Consider the following 13,512-nt stretch of genomic DNA (forward strand, 5'->3'; position numbering starts at 1 on the left):
CTGGCCGGCGCACACATGCATGCTGGAGCTGACCTAGGGCAACACTCGCATGCCCACAGATATGGCTTCGCGTGCCACCTGTGGTACGCATGCTATAGGTTCACCATCACGTCTATATACACTATGCAAAAAAATAAATCTCCCCCCATCCCACATACACACACTGCAAGAGGGAGATATGGCATGTAAGATGTATATATTATTCTGATGATGCATACAGTTCTACGTCCAACAGAGGGAAAGAAGGACTTTCAGGATCACCAGTTATTACTACCTCCAAGGAAATGCTGTCGCCTTTTTCTGCTAAATGACTGACCAATCAAAAAATTGTGTCCTGAAATGTTTGTCAATGGAACAATAACAATGTGCTAGCCTTTATACCTAAATTGTTGTTAAAGTAGCAGCAATCTAGACTGCTGTAGCGGGACTGTGATTCATGTGGACTGTTGAGGCAACCCCACATCCAATTTGAGGGAACCCTGTTTCAAAATTGCAGCATTTATCTTTGTGCCATTGAAAAACGCTGTGCCAAAAATGGATTCAAGTGGGTTCAGGTGAGTTCAGCCAAGCCTGAGGTATTTGCTTCCACATCTGCGAACAAGAATGTAAGTTAATTTTAGTGGTACTGTATTATTAGAATACCGCAAAAATCCAACTTTCTAGCAAGGTGTATTAACCAGGAAAATGAAATGTTTTAAATTGCATGGTGCAGCAATACAAAGACCAAGCCTTAGGGTTGGTGGAATTTATTTTAATCCTATTTATTTTAGGAAGGGGGGGGGCAGCCTTGCAGAAGTACTGCTAAAATGATTACAATCTGAATTTACACATGTCTGAGAACTGGTACGTGTGTTCTGTTAGACTAAATTAAGGTAAGCAGATTTCCAACTATGCCTTGATAACATGCCAACTTCTTTTTAGCCATTCCAAGTGTTCTCCTTCATTGCAGATTCTTTGTCCCAAAGGTGCTTTTTCAAGAGGCAACTGGACTTTCTGTTTTTTCTTTAAAGACATTTTGCTTCTCATCCAAAAAGCTTTTTCAGCTCTGACTGGATGGTGGGGATGGTCAGAGCTGAAGAAGCTTCTTGGATGAGAAGTGAAACATCTTCAAAGAAAAACCAAAAAGTCCAATTGCCTCTTGAAAAAGCACCTTTGGGACAACCATGACCTGGATGACTGAGAATCTCCATAGACATTCAGATTCTTTGAAAAAATGGCACTGCTGTTATTGAAATTCAATAGTAGACAATGATAGTTTGAAATATAATGTAAAAATTTGTGCTTGAGCTTTCTTTTGGGAGCATTGTAGCAAATAATTTGTCAGTCATCTTGCTCCCAGAAGCAAGGCATTGCTTTGCAAAGGAGGCATAATCTAGGCCCTGTTCCAGAAAACTTTAGTTACAATTAATGATGGAGATGAAAAGATTCCCTTACCCCCTCAATAACTCTAGCTACAAGACATGTCACAATCCTAGGGTTGTTTGCTTTTTTCTGAGATGTCCATTCACGGCTGCCCACTCTTAAGTGGGCAAGATTGCCAACATTTTAAGTGGAGTGGTCAAGTACATGATCCCAGTGGTGCACAAACCACAAGCAGACTCTAACCCCGATTCTGTGACTCACTGGGCTGCCCCACCCGAGATCACATCACAAAGTTCATCAGCAATAGCAATTTTCTATTTTGGCAGCGTCATTTTGTTTTTAGTTGTTTTTTTTTTTGTTTTTTTTTTAATTTGATTTATATGCCGCCCTTCTCCGAAGACTCAGGGCGGCTTACAATGTGCTCAGCAATAGCCTTCATCCTTTTGTATATTTTATACAAAGCCAGCTTATTGCCCCCACAAACTGGGTCCTCATTTCACCTACCTTAGAAAGGATGGAAGGCTGAGTCAACCTTGAGCCTTGGCGAGATTCGAACCCTGCAGTAATTGCAGGCAGCTGGTCTTAATAAGCTTAATAACAGGGTGCCTTAAACTCTTGTACTACCAAGGCTCTGTTGTTGTTGTTGTTGTTTTTAAAGAAGCATTTACATTTCTCTTTCAAAAACTCTAAACACCAAAACTGGTAAAGGAAAAGGGGAACTGAGAAAAGGGGAACTGCAAAGAGACTGAAAATTCTAGCCTTCTGTCTGTCTTGATACCTGGGTCACTACAGCATCCCCTGTAGCTCTCTGAAGCTGCAATAAGGTCACCCACCCTTGAATTATACCAAATCTGAAACCTCGTTTCCCCACTGGAGACTGAGCCCAATGCAATATGGTGATGTTTACATTGTGAAGACCTATATAATTTTGGACTAAGATATCTCTAGACTTACCTGTTTCAAGAGATCAGGCTCTTTTCCAAGAACTAAGCCTTTTCTGTTGTGGTACCCCAACTATGGAATCAGATAATAACTTGGCACCAAATTAAAATGGATTTGTTTTCTAAAATGTTTAAGTGGCTCACCTGCCTCATCCTAATTAAGAACATAAGAAAAGCTCAATAATCAAACCAAAGCTCTATCTAGCCTGATGGATAAACTGCAGCAATCATTACCTTGTTTCCTGAAATGGCTGGCTAGAGCACTACCAAATACTAACAATCAGGACAACAGCACCTTGCTAGTTCTCCAATATCCAGCCATGATGATTAATAGCTGGGACGGCCTTACCATCTGTGAAAGTTTACTGAACTTTCCTTTTGCCTGTAATGTAAACTACTTTGATATTCATTAAGATTAAGCAAGAATTTAAAAAAGAGAATAATCACTGCATAATAAGTAAATAAACATGCTTTATTTACAGCAATAAAACATAGGAGAAACAATTTTAGGGCTAAACTACAAATGTCAATGGTTATAAGATATACTAATGTGTGAAAATGGGACAAATTCCAATACTTCAATGGAAGCATCAATGGACTAATACTGAGGAACCCTGCTTAGTATTTCACCTAAGGCCTTCTTGAAGCACTGAAATAAATGAGACTAAAGTTAGGATAACTTACAAGCTTTATCTAGGTAGAACAGGGGTGTCAAACTCGTGTCATCATGGCGGCATCACATGATATATTGCGACTTTTTTCCCCTTCCCTAAACTGGGTGTGGCCAGTACGTGACACATCCAGCCCGCCGGCCGTGAGTTTGACAACCCTGAGGTAGAAGCTCAGTCTCCTGCTGTAACATATGAGACAATGGGAATATCAGATCAACAAGTGCTATGTTATCAAACAAATGAATAGATACACATCTGGAGGAAACACTTTCTGGATCTTGATTCAAGTAATCCTGACCAAATGGCCTGAATCATTACCTGGATACAGAGATGTATTGGAAGAAGGCAACAAACTGAAGCACAATCTAGATGAAGGGACTCTAATGATCAGTAAACAAGTCAATTTTGAATGGGGCTGCAGCTTGTTCTGAGAAGGGATGCTGTTCCTCTGAAGGACAAGTTCACAGTTTGAGGGTTCTGCTGAATATATTGTTCCTGGTGTGCAGAACAGTTGCTAAATTATGGTCAGGGATGCCTTTGCCCACCTATAACCTTTCTTGGGCAAGTCAGATTTGGCCTAAACAGCCACATTGGATTAAGAAGTATTGATCCTTGATATCTGATTTCATTTATGAAATGCTAGCTATGGAGTATGGTTTTTGCTATTTAGATTTAGAGATATTGCAACTCCTTGACCTGGAACTCTATTTTCTCATTCTCCAAATCACAGATTAATCTTCATTTTGTTGGCTTTACAAGTACAGTCTCATTTCAAGCAACATATTAGAACTTACTTTCTTCTATTTTATAGACAGATATGGAATCCCTTGCATCATAAAAAGAGATTCAGGCCAATTCCACAAGTTGTTCACTACTTTGCAATCACTGTCTGTAGCAGAAGAAACACTATATAACCACAGTTTCTCTAAAATGACCTTTCCTGTTTGCATTCTTGTTTCAAGCTGCTAGTTTTTGCTGTGGTCTGTTGTTTCCCACAACCTGCATTTCTGTGATGTTTACTTCCTGGATTAAATACTAGTTTAGCTACCACACTAATCCTTAAATAAATCTTTTTCAATTTAACTCTCTTCCCCCTAACCTTATTGGTCTGTGTTTACACTAATTTAAATGGGCAGGATATTAGATTAATGTTAATTGATGGAGTCAACATACTAATCCAGTTTCCACAGATTTGCACCTTTGAAGAATGAATTAAGTAGAGCCACATAAATTACCCTCTCTCATAGTGGGAGGGAATATGTTTAAAAAGAAGCCTCTAATTACATTTTGGACACCAAAGTTGCTTTCATTGTGTGTTTCTCAAATCTAGTGTAATGTAAACCAGTTCACATTGTTAAACTGACTTCAGTTTCCCTCAGATGTTCTAGAATTCCAGGAGGTTGTCTGAAATTTACCCAAGCAAACTTTTACATTAACAAATTACACTGTTTAAAAAGCCTCACACCATCATATAATTTTGTACTTTTTGTATGTCTGGCATTTGTATGATAATTAGGAGTTTAAAACATGCATACTGGAATGTTTTCTATGTCCACAAAAGGAAAAGTCGACCATTTTAAACCAAAACCCCAAAATAACTTAGTAACCCAGACTACCGCGGGACTACAAACAACAGCATTTATGTTACAGATAAGCTCAAAAAAATAGCTATGACAGAAATGGAAGAATATAGCCAACTTGAAAAGCTGGGTGGGAAAAAAAATAATACAATCTCATGTCAGTTACATATATTTCAATAAAAGCAGACAGATGGAAAATAAGCAGATGGCATAAATTTTAGCCAATTTGCAACTTTTTGAATTCAGTCCACCTTGGCTCAGAAAGGTTTACTTTAAGTATCTTGGAATACCCAGTCTTGTTGGCTGTTCTAAGCGGATAATTCTATAGAATAACAGTTTATGCAAAAACTACAGAAAATAGCAGCCGCTATAAGAGCACAAAGGAAGGCAAGTTACTGATTAGCCTGATGGTAGGCAATCATGAATAAAATGAAACTGTATGTGAAATGCAGATAAAGACTAGTACAATTCAAGAAAATCTAGAAACAAAAGGACTAACAGGTATGGAACTATAGATGAATGGTAGAGACAAAGAGAGATATGTTCATCATTATAATTTTTTATTTACTTATTAAATTTGTTTACTACCCACCTTGCCTCGAGGTGACTCTGGACAGCTTATAACATTAAAACCTATAAAATCATAAAACATAAATATTTCCAAAAGCAATAAATATAACATTACAATCAAAAGTAAGTTTTCTTTTTCTGTGTACCAGATAGTGTTCTGCAGATCATTGATTGGAATTTATAAGCCCTGTGCCATGCTAGGGACATTCTTCCTCTTTCCTCTTTCCTCTTTGTTATACACATTACTAAGATCTAGCACACTTTTGCAACAGTGGAACAGTTTATATATGCAAGTTGCCTACAGCAGTGGTGGGATTCAAGTAATTTAACAACCGGTTCTCTGCCCTAATGATTTCTTCCAACAACCAGTGTGCCAAACTGTTCAGAAAGTTAACAACCGGTTCTCCCGAAGTGGTACGAACCAGCTGAATCCCACCACTGGCCTACAGTATATTTATATATCCAGATGCTGTTAACAAATAGCAAGCTAGCCACAATAACCACAACCTTTGCTTTAGTCTTACTGGATAGATTTATCTTAGTTTTTCTTACTGTTGTTTGATAATATCAGTATTGTACTACTTGATTTTTATAATTGTTGATATATCTGCTTTAAACATTATTGTAGGAGCTGATTTAAGACAACACAGCGATCTTTTAAATAAGACAAACTGAAAGGCTGAAAGGACATATTAACTACCAGACAAGATGTTCCTGATTCTCTGATTGGTTTGGGTGGTTGATTGAATGAAAGACTTCAAAAATGTTGTAACCTATCATTTCACATATAACAGATCTGTAGAGTTTTTTACAGCCCTGTCCCCCAAAATGGGAAGTAATAAAACTGGTAAAGGATGATGCACAGTGCAAGCATCTAAAGAAAGGAATAAAAGCTCACCAGGAAATTGCAGAAAAAGTCAATAGCACTAATATTTTACAATCTAAAGCTTTATAGTCAAACTATATAATATCCAAGATATCGTAGACAGAAGCTTTCATAGCTATGGATAGCTCGAGCTCCTTTGAAGCCTAGTTCCATGTACTTTAATTAGGAAGCACAGATGATCTGTGCTTTGGACTAAAATTTATCAGAAATAGAATAGAATAACAGAGTTGGAAGGGACCTTGGAGGTCTTCTAGTCCAACTCCCTGCCCAGGCAGGAAACCCTACACCACTTCAGACAAATGGTTATCCAACATCTTCTTAAAAACTTCCAGTGTTGGAGCATTCACAACTTCTGGAGGCAAGTTGTTCCACTGATTAATTGTTCTAACTATCAGGAAATTTCTCTTTAGTTCTAAGTTGCTTCTCTCCTTGATTAGTTTCCACCCATTGCTTCTTGTCCTCAGGTGCTTTGGAGAATAGTTTGCTCCCTCTTCTTTGTGGCAGCCCCTGAGATATTGGAACACTACTATCATGTCTCCCCTAGTCCTTCTTTTCATTAAACTATACACACCCAGTTCCCGCAACCGTTCTTCATATGTTTTAGCCTCCAGGCATCTAATCATCTTTGTTGCTCTTCTCTGAATTCTTTCTAGAGTCTCAACATCTTTTTTACATCGTGGCAACCAAAACTGGATGCAATATTCCAAGTGTGGCTTTACCAAGACATTATAAAGTGGTATTAACACTTCATATGATCTTGATTCTATCCTCGTTTATGCAACCTAGAACTGTGTTGGCTTTTTTGGCAGCTGCTGCACACTGCTGGCTCATATTTAAATGGTTGACCACTAGGACTCCAAGATCCCTTTCAGCAAATGATCTCAGCAAATTAATAGTTGCCACAAGCCACTGAGGAGTAGGACCCTAACCTACCTTGAAAGGAGAGATCTGAATGCTGTACTCAGGAAAAAAAAACCTGGCAAGTTTCTAGGCATTGCCCAACTAAATCCTCAGAAACTTAATAATTTTATTTCATTTGATTGGCTGAAAACTATACAAAGAAAAAGTAAGTTGAGATGCTAAATTTATTCAGTAATCAAACAGATTACTTCAACTATGGAAAAAAGAAATAGAGAAACATGCATCAAATAATCAAATAATAAGAAAATAATAACGTAAATAAAAGAAATATTTGTTTGTGTCAGGTGTGAATGACCAGACCCACAAATGCAGAGTTCAAGCCAATCACTTTATTAAGTTCTGCCTATAATACAGGAATCTCCCCAGTCTGGCAGCTCTCTCCTAGAACAATTAGCTAAGGCTTCAAGGAATTCAGGGAGAGCCAGTTCTGAGCCTTTTACAGTTGCAGAGTGACTCTACTTGCCCATACTTCATCCCTCCTCCCTGCCAGGATGGATATTTCCCAACAGTTTTGGTGCCACTGTGAAAGCAGCCCTCTTCAACACAACCTGTCCTATTTCATAATCTGTTTGATCAGAATAATTTTACTAAATATTTCCTACAATCAATAAGTCTGGGTAGATACACCATAGTGGTCCTTAAAATGGGTGAACATTAATTCATAAAACAATAAGAAGACATCTCAAATACTGACTTGCATAGTGAAGCTATGATCACCTAGGAAGCCTAGAACAAATGTCAACATAAGTAAACACAGAAAATTGAGAGAGTAAGTTTGCCACAAAGCAGTGTTAAGTTCCAATACGCAATAGCTGAGTACCAATACATAATAATTCAACAATAGAGCAAGTAAATCCAGTCCATAAATAAAAGGCATCGCTTGAAGTTGAAATTACAACTATCAATCGTGCTGGTTGGCAACACTGAGAACCATGCATGCGCAGATTTTAATGTTGACCCTGGGATATCTCTTTGGCAGCCCAAATGTTGGTAATCTTATTAGATTGTGGGCAGTACTTTCAGGCATTTTCTATATCTCTCCATTTGCACTCTCACCTCATTTTCTTTTTCTTTCTTTTTTAAAAAAAATCCTTATTTATTGCTTTTTTACAAATTCTGATACTTACTTTTTGGCTTAATCGCTTTTCTGTTTTAAATTATTATGAAGCATGATATTCAACTGAGCAGCCCTCCTGGAAGCTACATTTGTTTTTCCATGTTCTTCAGTCTGCAGTGACAGAAAACAGGTCCTGACCTCTGTGTGACATCCTTTCAGTTATTTGAAAAGTGTTAACATATCCCTGTACACAAGGCCCAACTCCTCCAATCTCTCTTACAAGACTTATTTCCTAGTCTTTAATCATCCTCAATGTCCTCCCATGAACTTGTTCCAGTTTGTCTAATTTTTTTAAGTGTATTGTCCAAAATGGGGCAATGATTTAATTAGGAGTTGAGCAAAGCCAAGGATATGGAATTATTATTTCCGTCATTTGGACTTCTGTTAATCACTCTACAACTGTTTTGCAGTTTTTGTTCTTCCTGCACACACATCTTTTTCTCAAGAGTCACTGTATTGCAAACTATCCTCCATACTATGCATGTATATTTGGTACTTGTTTCTTAATTGAGGAACAAATTACTCTATGTTAAATTTCATTTTATTATTTTCAGCCAGTATATCTAACATATCAAGAGTATTTTTATTTTTTATTTTTGGCTTCTAGGGAAATAATTCTGCCCAATTTAGTGTCATCTGAAAATATTGTTTTGAACTAGTTATGTATCTACTCAACTGTTATGGTAATCAGAAAGTTGTGTACATGAAAACAGTGGTAGGTTTATGAAAAGAGGAGATATTTATGGTTAATTTAGGATCTTGTCAAATTCTCCCTGCAATCTTCAATTATATTTATTAATTTAGTACCTTGTATTCACCTCCCAGGCTATGGTTTTTCCAGTTGCAATGTAAGGCTGTGAAAGTTGGACCATAAGGAAGGCTGAGTGCCAAAGAATTGAGGCCTTTTGAACTATGGTGCTGGAGAAGACTCCTGCAAGTCCCTTGGACTGCAAGGTGATCAAACCGGTCAGTCCTAGAGGAGATCAACCCTGACTGCTCTTTAGAAGGCCAGATCCTGAAGATGAAACTCAAATACTTTGGCCACCTAATGAGAAGGAAGGAATCTGGAGAAGAGCCTAATGCTAGGAATGATTGAGGGCAAAAGAAGAAGGGCACGACAGAGAATGAGGTGGCTGGATGGAGTCATTGAAGCAGTCGGTGTGATATTAAATGGATTCTGGGGATAGTAAAGGACAGGAAGACCTGGAGGAATGTTGTCATGGGGTCACAATGAGTCAGACATGACTTCGCAACTAACAACAATTCACTTCCAAGGGAGCAGGAGGGAAAAAATCTACTGGAGAATAGACTAAAATCAACTCAATGACCACAGGAAAGATTAACAAGACTGAGTAAAGGCATGGAATGGAGTATTCTAGAAGAAGGCATGAGGGACTGAGGAGGAACATTCCACAATGCACCATTCAGATATTACATCAACGTGGCCTTGATGTAATGTACAATTGCACCTAGAGTGCAATTGTACATTACAATTGTACGTACATTGTATGCTTGATTGTTGATAACATTGATTCTGTTTATCCTGACCTCCTTACAAGATGGAATTTGAAACTCAGCAGTACCTTTAGAATGCAATTAACACAGCTAATAATTAAGTCTAATATGGATCCTAACTGATGTTTTGTTGTTCAGTCCAAACTCGGGACTCAAGGCCCAGATTATAGCCTTTTCTCTAAAGAGTAGGTGTTTATGGAAACAGTAGCAACAGAAGTTTTTCTAAAACCCACAAACCTAATTTAGCTGTGGCAATGTGAAATTACTGGCTCAATGCTCCCCTAGCAAAGCATGCTGCAAGGAATTGTAAAAAGACAGATGGAATGCTTAACAGTTTAACCACAAAGGAATGTTTGGATCTGATTACCCTGAACTGTTAATCTGATGATCATCAGTTGTGGCATATAAGCCAAGCAGACTTGTGACTATAATGCTGTACTATTACTATGCGAATTCACAAGTTCTTTTCCCTTAACTCAAATGTTCCTACATTTTAATTAAGAGGGAAATTTCTGCTTGTTTGGCATCTCCACTTGCTGATCAAACACTTTACCAAAAGTGCTTTCAAATATCTGGAACTGTAATTCAATTCACTCTGATAGCTTTATTTGTAAAAGATAATCCTTGCTTACTCATCTCTGCCATTGGTAAATATCTTCACTACTTCGTCCATATTTTTACCCTTTGGGAATCTGTAGCTAAAATTATATTCATGTAATATTCTAGTTATCACACTTCAAAGTTTAGTCCTAATGAGCATGAAGTCTTGTAAAAGTCATTGAAGACTGAATTCTGATCATTTCCATTCAATTCAGGTTTTTGTCATTCTGATCTCTGATCTAGAATCCTCTTTCATCTCATATAGACTGGTATAGAACAACCTAATCCAATTCAGAATTTCGCCAGTTCTAATGCAATCTCTTCATTGGAATATCTTTGTCCACTATCTAAACCAGAGATGGGGAACTATGGCTCCTTTATGACTTGTGGATAGATCCAATTCTGGGAGTTGAAGTCCACAAGTCATAAAAGGGCCATTGTTCCCCCACCCCGATCTAAACAAAGACTATAAAAATCTTGGTGTCACTGAGATAAGACCTGAGGGCAGAAGTTCTGGTTCTTATTTTGCAAAAACGAACTAGCTTAAATAATGTGAACTAATACACATTCATGTGTAAATGAGGAACTTTTTTAAGAGCATTATATCAAGGATCTAAAATTATCTAAGTACTTCAACTATGTGGAGAGGGAAATGAATCACACATTCTGCTCTCAATACACTCCTTTAAGATTGTGAAAATTATATGAACAAAAATATGTACATAAGATGCTAATCACCATCTCTATCTTCTCAGTTTCTGGGAAAAAACAAAGAAGTATAACAGTTCAGTATTTTGCTTATTTCATTGATTGGATGAAGAAACATTTTGGTACTTTGTTCCTCAAAACTGGACTACTGTATGGTGTAAAGAATAATGAACTCATACAGTGATAATATGGTTAGTGTACACTCATATATACATACACATTTCTCTCTGTATGATTGTCAGAAAGATCCTCCATGCTACCGTATTTATTTTATGAATACTTCCCTCTAATCTTTTAACATGAGAGATTCAAACAGTTAAGGTACAAACTATTTATTAAGGGAAGGGGCTTAACCTGCCAATACTATATGTCCCCAGCTTTAATTACAAGGTAGGATAATGAATCTCATCCAGAAATACCAGAATCTAATTATATATCTAACAGCAGCTTCAGTTCACTTCTGGTGTTACAACCTAAGGGGGAAAATACAAGAAAAGACTAGCTTTATAATAATATTCTCTAGCCCTTGACTTTATTAACCACAGTTTAGTTGGACTAACGTCTTAAAATTGCATGGAAAGGTAGTTCTTTATTGCACTCCTGCATTTAGAGGATATCCAAGGAATCCCCTCCCCACAAAAATTCAATTCAGTATTGAAGCTACCTATAATAAAGGTTATCAGGCTGGTACTAAATTTGGACTAGAAACAAAAATAGTAATCTTTATCCTCACTTTTGAATCTCATCTTGCATCTTTGTATTGAATGCTGACTGCCCTTAAACCCAGAAAAACATAAGTTTGTGAACAATTTAGTTCTGCTGCATACTCCAAGCCAAAAAAATGCTCTCCTTAGTGAAACATTTCTATGATATCATGTGTCTTTGGCAGGAGCACATGACTATTCATACTTTCCCAGTACGTTTGCAAAAAAGGGGCTGCTGAATAAAGATGTATCTGAATCAGAAAGTGTGTTTTGCTTAAACTTGGAACAAAGCAGCCCCACTCAAAATGTTGTGTCAAAATATTTGAATATGGTTGTTTCCCATAAGAACAAACTCAATATTGTTTGAGTGTTTTGTGTTCTCATAGAACAGGGGTGGCAAACACCCCCTGCTGGCCGGATGCATCATGTGCTGGCCACGCCAACCCCTGATTTAGCAAAGAGGAAAAAGTCATGATACATCATGTGATGACAACTTGACACCACAAGGTTCACACCCCTGTCCTAGAACAAAATTCAAACATTTGGAAATGTCTGTGTGGATATGTATGTTATGTGTCTGTCTGTCTGTCTGTCTTTCTATCATCTATCTGTCTGTCTGTCTGTCTATCTACCTATCTACCTATCTATCTATCTATCTATCTATCTATCTATCTATCTATCTATCTATCTATCTATCTATCTCTATAGATATATATCCTCATTTCTTCACTGACTGAAATAAGAGGAAGTAATAATGCTTCAAGGGACATAGTGGCTCAGTGGCTAAGACATTGAGTTTGTCAATCGAAAGGTCAGCAGTTCAGCAGTTCAAATCTCTAGTACCGTGTAACGGGGTGAGCTCCTGTTACTTGTCCCAGCTTCTGCCAACCTAGCAGTTCGAAAGCATGTAAAAAATGCAAGTAGAAAAATAGGGACCACCTTTGGTGGGAAGGTAACAGCGTTCCTTGTGCCTTTGGCGTTTAATCATGCCAGCCACAGAGACGTCTTCGGACAGTGCTGGCTCTTCGGCTTTGAAACAGAGATGAGCACCACTCCCTAGAGTCAGGAACGACTAGCATCATATGTGCGAGGGGAACCTTTACTTTTACCTAATAATGCTTCTGGTGGGCCAGCAAACCTGAAGCTGTGAGAGGCAGCCTTCTTTTTCTTTCTGGCCTTCTGCTTAAATGCTACTTTTCTCTCAACGCTCCATTCCAACTTCACACTATCCAATGTAAACTAATAGTAGCACCAATGAGACTAGTCCTAGCTGCTGTATTGGCTAGGCTGGAAAAGATTTAGGAAAAGGCAGCAGATCACAAGCACAAAACAAGAGTCCAGTTGTAATGCTCAGAACAGTCAAAGCAACACTTTTTTGAAATATACAAGATTTATTTCACAGCTTGTTTTCTTCCAGTCTCAGGCAAAGTTCTTGAAACAAATGTGTTTCATTTCACTCTTCATTTATAACTGTTTTCATACCCAAACATTTTGAGAATGAAACATTTTACATATCCTTGCTGCTTAAATAAGTACAAAATTACACAAGTAGGGGATGTTTTCTGGTTGAATAGCTGACTTGTCTGTACTGAGGAGTATTATTGTTAGGGTATTCTGAGAAGATATGGAAATTTGAGCCATAGCATTAATATTAGGATGATTATAACTTAACTTAAACAAATCAGTGAATATAAGGAGAAACTGTTCCAGTGATGCTAGCAGTATAGCAATATAAATACAATTAAAGTTGTCTGGAATGGTCATTTTCTCCATTTCATTTTTAAATTAGAAGAGATGATATTCCCTCCTGTTGTTCCTTCTCCATCAGCCCATCCACCCCCTCCTATAAATCCTAACACAGCCTCTCAAAATTTGGCTTATGTCCCAAACATATTGCTTCATCTGTCATGAAGATTCATTTGAATTAACACATTTAG

Source organism: Pituophis catenifer, unplaced genomic scaffold (genome assembly GCF_029215685.1).
Source record: "Pituophis catenifer annectens isolate HBS135680 unplaced genomic scaffold, rPitCat1.0.hap2 SCAF_1, whole genome shotgun sequence".
Lineage (NCBI taxonomy): Eukaryota > Metazoa > Chordata > Lepidosauria > Squamata > Colubridae > Pituophis > Pituophis catenifer.